Raw genomic sequence first — 7,213 nt, 5'->3', positions numbered from 1 at the left:
AATATTTTGCAACATTTCTCTAACTCTGAAATTATTCTATGTGTGTGTGTGTGTGTGTGTATGTGTGTAGTTTTTGGCCATGACCACAACATACAGAAATTTCTGGGCCAGGGATCTAACTCATGCCACAGCAGGGACCTGAGCCACAGCAGTGACAATGTCAGATCCTTAACTTGCTGAGCCACTAGGGAACTCCAGGGTTTTTTTCTTCACTGTACCTGCAGCATATGGAAGTTCCGGGCCAGGTATAAAATCTGAGTTGCAGCTGCAGCAACACCACAGCTATGGCAAGGCCAGATCATTAACCCACTGCATCATGGCAGAACCTCCTCCAGTTTTTTGCTTTTGTTTTTTTCTTTTTTGGTGACCTGTTGGCATATGGAGTTCCTGGGCCAGGGATCAGAACCGAGCCACAGTTTCGACCTATGCCACGGCTGTGCAGGATCCTTTATTTATTTACTTATATTTGTTTGTTTATTTTTATTATAGCTGATTTACAATGTTCTGTCAATTTCTGCTGTAGGATTGTTTAACCCACTGTCCAAGTCAGGGATCAAACCTGTGTCCTGGCTCTGCAGAGATGCTGCTTTTCCTGCTGCACCACAGCAGGAATTCTCAATTTTGTTTGTTTTTCTTTTCTTTTTAGGGTCACACCTGCAGCATATGGAAGTTTCTGGGCTAGGGGTTGAACTGGAGCTGCATTTACCAGCCTATGCCACAGCCACAGTCACAGCCACATGAGATCGGAGCCACATCTGTGACCTACACTGCAGCTTGAGGCAGCAGCCAGATCCCGAACCCACTGAGCAAGGCCAGGGATTAACCCGCATCCTCATGGATACTAGTCGGGCTCTTAATCTGTTGGGCCACAACAGAAATGCCCCCGTTTTGGTTTTTAAAATATTTCTGGATTTCCATTTACTCAGTGATATTTAAATATGGGAGTTCTATGGTGCAGTGGGGTAAGGATACAGTGTTTTCACTGTAGCAGCTTGGGTCACTGCTGTGGTGTGTGTTCAGTCCCTGGCCTGGGAACTTTCACGTGCTGAGGATGCGGCCAAAAAAAAGTGTTGATAATCCACACTTCATCAATTTGTTGTGGACAAAAAGAGTTAATTCATGTAAAATTCATTCTTAGGGTAATGATTGGAACAGTGTCCAGTAAATTATTATGATGGTTGGATCAAGCCGTGGATTTCTGTCTCACACTGTTGAAACTTAGAACAGGTTGACGTATAAACCAGATGTCAGTTTATTAATTTTATCATTAAAAATATATAAATGGACCAAAAATCCATTTTTGCTGGTTGGTGTTCCTCTCTGGGTGAGGATGGTCACACAAACCAAGTCACGAGCCAAAGAAACCAGATGAGGGAGGAATAGAGTGGGGAAATCAGTGGATGGAGCTCAGGGGCTTGTGGTGTCAAACTCTGATGGACTAAGGAAGGCATCCAGTGCCTTTGAAGGACAAGACCTAAACCACAAGACAGAATCTGCCTCCTCTCAGAAAGCCTGGAGGCCCACTGACCAATGCTGGTTTCCTCCATTGCAGGATTCTGGCTTTTTTTTTTTTTTTTTTCTTTTTAGGGCTGCACCTGCAGCATATGGAGGTTCCCAGGCTAGGGGTTGAATTGGAGCTGTAGCTGCTGCTGTGACCAGCCACAGCAATGCAGGATCCCAGCTGCGTCTGCAACCTACACCACAGCTCATGGGAATGCCAAATCCTTAACCCACTGAGGGAGGCCAGGGATCAAAACTTCGTCTTCATGGATGCTAGTCAGATTCATTAACTGCTGAGCCACAATAGGAACTCCAATTCTGGCATTCTTGATTTGAATCGCACTTCATGTGCTCTTTCAATCACTTGTGTTCCTCCTTGGCTAAATGTATTCTCATCAACCTGATGGTTATTATTATTATTATTTGCACCAGTGGCATGTGGAAATTCCCAGACCAGGGATCAAACCCATGGTACAGCAGTGACCTGAGCCACTGCAGTGACACCACCAGACTACTAACGCATTGAGCCACCAGGGGACTCCTCTCTTTTTTTTTTTTTTTTTTTTTTTTTTTTGAACCAGATGGTTCTTAAGTATCCCCTCAACCCTGATACACATATACACCAGCAAACCACAATTTATGAACTCTTGAACGAGTTCTATATCTCAACCAGTGTTTGTTGGTTCTTACTAGTTTTTTTGTTTTTGGTTGCACCCCCATCATGCCAAAGTCCCCAGGCCAGGGATCCAACCTGCACCATAGCAGCAACCTGAGACACAGCAGTGACAATGCCAGATCCTTAACCCACTAGACCAGGAGGGAACTCCCGGTTCTTACTAATTTTACTCTAAGATAATTCAACTCCCATATTCTGGGTGTGCCAGACCTGTGATCTGTCTGCAAATTTCATACAGGAGGAAGAGTAAAGAACTCTGGTGGTGAGAAGGTTCAGAATAGCCAAACTCAAAGGTCTCTAGCAGTCAAGAAAAACCTAGACTCCTATGCTGATGGGGAGTCACTAAGCTGGAACAAAGCATTGAGTGATGGAACAGATTGAGTATAGAACATTCAGAAAGAACTGGAGGGGGTTTCCCATTGTGATTCAGTGGTTAGCAAATCCGACGAGGAACCATGAGGTTGCAGGTTGGATCCCTGGCCTCGCTCAGTGAGTTGGGGATCTGGTGTTGCCGTGAGCTGTGGTGTAGGTTGCAGGTGAGGCTAGGATCCTGTGTTGCTGTGGCTCTGGCGTAGGTCAGCAGCTACAGTTCCGATTCGACCCCTAGCCTGGGAACCTCCATATGTCTCGAGTGCGGCCCTAGAAAAGACAAAAAGACAAAAAAAAAAAAAAAAAAAAAAAAAAAAAGAAGAACTGGAGGGGCATGTGAGTATTACAGAATCCAAAGAAAATGTCTGCAGGGAGAGAAGATTCCAAGAAGGGGTCCTTTCCAGGCCCAAGGACACAAAATATGAGCTATAACTTTTCTGGCTGAGGCGCCATGACTAAACAGTGGGTTCCAGTTATGGGGCATTGTAAGTGGTATCTCACAAAAAATCAAAGCAGTGAAGGTTGCAAGAAATACTAATAATCATCATAATGACTAACAATTATGGAACTACTAGGAAACATGATGAGAGTTTTGCTTATATTATCTGATTTAATATTCACCAAAACCCTACAAAGTAAGGACCATTATTATTCTCATTTTGCAGATAAGGAAACAGAGGCACTAAGAGGCTTAATTTGCCAAAGTCACACAGCTATTGACTAATAGAATCCAGACTCAAATGAAGTTCTGACTCCAGAGCTGGCTCTCTAATTGACAAGTTTAAAACAAATTAAAATAGGTTCACAGTCAGTCCCCTTCATTCTGGGTTCAAAATACTTACCTAAAAGGACAGAGGAGCACATGATCCTGGGCATGTGTGATAGAAGAATGTCACCCATTGTATGAATAGCTGTGGAACAAAGTTGAGAACAGCTGATCTGGGAAAATGTAAGACTGGGAATCCAGATACCTTGGTTCTTGCCTCATCTCTGCAGGCACAGAGGTATCTGAACCTGAGCAGATATTTAACATTTTTCTGCTTCAAGCTTCTGTCCTAGAAAATGGAAATAACTCAGCAGGAGCCATGTATCACAAGATTACGAAGGAGACAAAACAAGGAAAACATTTGTAAAAGCATTCCTCCGTGTTAAACTGCTGCAGCATGGGTTGACAAATATTTATTCTAATTTAGGGTTTCAAAGGTCTCTCTCTATATAGTACAGCAGAAATCACTTCCAAACCACCCATTTACTTAACATAAAGAAAAGAGAAACCTAGAATTACTGACAGGGCATGACCTATACATGTTATTAGAATGGAATTAAATTGCATGGTGATTTCTGCCTCACCTCATGTAACTCAGCGGGTGCTGGGCAGAGCCTCATGCTGCGTTCCAACATTCATGCTTTCTGATGCTTGGCTCAGCAGATGAGGAGGGCTACAGGGTGGGCTATCAACTTGATGACGGCCTGGAGTGCTTGTGTGTGCGCAACATCTGTGTGTCTCCAGAGGAGGCTCCAGGCTGCCTTCCTATCACTCCTCCCATGAAATGACACCCTTTGGAACCATGGAACTTTAAAGTATACAACAAAATTGATTCAGTTTACGCAGGGTTTGTCTTATATAATCCTTCCTATGACCCAAGAAGCAGGCAAAACAAACTGCATTATGCCCATTTTATAGATAAGCATAATTTACTCTGGAGTTGATTTGCCTAAGATGCAGTCAGTGCTAGAGCTGGGCTAATCCCAGTGTGACTTTCCCACCATACCACATGTCTCAAGTAATTTGATGAACAACTATTCACTGAGCGCCCAGTGTCAGCCACCACACCAGGTACTCCTACTTATCAACTTGCTCTTCTGAGAGAAGATTCTTCAAATCCCCCACCTCCTACCCACCACCTCATGCAATTAAGGATGAGGTTTGGTTGATGGAATTACACAAACTCTCACTAACCAGCATGTTACACTAGGCACTGAGTGGTAGGGTGGCATGGCAGTTCAGAGCTGCGTTCTAGAGCCAGACTATCCTGAATCTCTCCCACTATGTCAACTCTGTCTCCTTGTCTATAAAATGGGGATAGGAATTTCCATGTGCTGCAGCAGGTTAAGGATCCAGTGATCCCACAGCTGTGGAGCAGGTTGCAATTGCGGCATGGGTTTGATACCTGGTCCAGGAACTTCCACATGCCTGGGTGTGGCCAAAAATAAATAAACAAAACAAAATGGGGATAATAACTGTGCAGTTCATAGGGTTGTGAGGATTGACTTAGTGTAGATGAAGCACTTACAACAGTGCTACTACATAACAAGAGCCCAGTAACTATTAACTATCATTATTTTCCTCAACATTGTCTTGAAAGAAAACAAGGAGAGGTTTAAAAACAAATAAAACTGGCCCCTTTAATCTGTCTCTTACGCCCCAAAGCTTTTTTTTTTTTTTTTTTTTTGGGGTGGGGGGAGCTGTAGCTGTGGCCTGCCAAAGTTCCTGAGCCGGGGATAAAACTTGCACCACAGCAGTGACAACACTGATCCTTAACCAGCTGATCCACCAGGGAACTCTCTTATGCCCCAAAGCTTTCATTTTGTTTCAAGACACTGGCCCAGAAAAAGGAGTCTTTTCTTGTTTGGGGTGGGCCCTTGTACCTCCACCTCTGCTGTTCCAACCCCATGTCCTTAGGGCTGGATTTCAGGATTGGTCAATTCTCCAATGTCATTCTTCACTTTTTCCTCCAAATATTCACTTTGCAAGCACTTTCATTGAGCATTCTATTTATGTGCCAATCCTCTCCAAGCTGCTTCCCAGGCACAGTAGTGGTCGCTGGGATGAGCTTTCAGGAGTGAAGGGCTGGCTGTACTAGCTGTGGAGTGTGCTGACCACAGCAAGTCCTTGGCCCAAGAAAACTTCCTCTTTCAATGTCCTCACAGCTCCTTCTGGCGGCAGCCAGCAACCAACGACCAGTTAACTCCATGGAGTAAGGCCCAACTCATTGCCTCATCTCACAACTCTTCTAGCTCCAGAATGTGAGGCTGACTGAGTCCTCCCTGTTTACCTCCTGTTGGTCTCAAAAGCACCCCCTAATAAATGTGCCAATCCTCTCCAAGCTGCTTCCCAGGGAACCCAACCTGCAACAAGAACACAGGGGCAGAGGATGCAAAGATGAGCAAGCCGGGGCATGGCCTTCAACAGTATCAAGGCAAAGCAAAACAAAACAAAACAAACAAAAAAAAGAAATACGTTGCTGTGGCTCTGGCGTAGGCTGGTGGCTACAGCTCCGAAGACCCCTAGCCTGGGAACCTCCATATGCCGCAGGAGCGGCCCAAGAAATAGCAACAACAACAACAAAGACAAAAAAAAAAAAAAAAAAAAAAAGAAATAAAGTCAGGACAAAGTGGGAACTACAGTAAGAACTACAACCCTAAAAATGGCAAGCAGGGACACACTTTGTGTGAGACACACACAAAGCACACTGAATAAACCCACTTGGAGAGGATGGGGTTGAAGTTCAACCAGGTTTTGGACTCACCCTGCTAGCCCGTGGGATTTCCCAGATTCCTAGCATTATCTAGTTTGTACACTCAGGCTGGTGCTGACCAACCGGGCTCTGATACTGGCATTGTTTTGCATCGGTGGGTAGACCAAATCCAGGTCTGGGGAGTGGCTCTTAGTAGGACGTTATGTTCTAAATGACAAAACTAGGAGTTCCCATGTGGCTCAGTGTGTTAAGAATCCAGTGTTGTCACAGCAGCAGCTCAGATTGCTGCAGGGACATGGGCTTGATCCCTGGCCTAGAAACATCCGCATGCTCCAAGTAAGGCAAAAAAAAAAAAAAAGACAAACTGGGTTAGGGCATGGCCAAGTGAGGGTTAAAGGGTAAATGGCCCCTTCTTCCCCGATTGGTTAAAATTTGCCTGGAGACCAGTGAGAACTTAGCTAAATGTCTGTGTCCAACAAATCTCAAGACCAAAATCCCACATTGAAATAAACAATTCTCGGAGTTCCCGTCGTGGCGCAGTGGTTAACGAATCCGACTAGGAACCATGAGGTTGCGGGTTTGGTTCCTGCCCTTGCTCAGTGTGTTAACGATCTGGCGTTGCCGTGAGCTGTGGTGTAGGTTGCAGACGCGGCTCGGATCCCGCGTTGCTGTGGCTCTGGCGTAGGCCAGTGGCTACAGCTCCGATTTGATCCCTAGCCTGGGAACCTCCATATGCCGTGGGAGCAGCCCAAGAAATAGCTAAAAAGACAAAAAAAAAAAAAAAAAGGAAAAAAAGAAATAAACAATTCTCTGTCATGACCCCTCTGCATTCTGCCTCCCACAGGGGACCAGCCAGGTTGCCTGAAGCAGCCCTGGTGAGTATGGTTAAGGCCAGCAGAAGCAGGGAGACCAGGGTTTCCATGAAGACCCTGCAGACAGGCCTTGCAACCTAGCCAGATTCCGACTGGCTTTAGGCTGATGTCAGCAGGGCAGCTCCAGGAAAAGGACTAACTTCCCAGTGGTTGGGGTGTGACAGACTCTCTACAGCGAGAAAGGGGTGGATTTCCCTACTGTGTCAGGTTCCCCTCTTGCCCCATGCTTTCTGAATGGAGCTGGCTGATACTGGCTACTTTTTCTACCCCTCAAGACCACCATTTTCTCCCCATTCTCTTCCTCTAATCCCTGATTC

This window comes from Sus scrofa, chromosome 13 (assembly GCF_000003025.6).
Source record: "Sus scrofa isolate TJ Tabasco breed Duroc chromosome 13, Sscrofa11.1, whole genome shotgun sequence".
NCBI lineage: Eukaryota > Metazoa > Chordata > Mammalia > Artiodactyla > Suidae > Sus > Sus scrofa.
Note: the sequence above shows the minus strand (reverse complement) of the source record.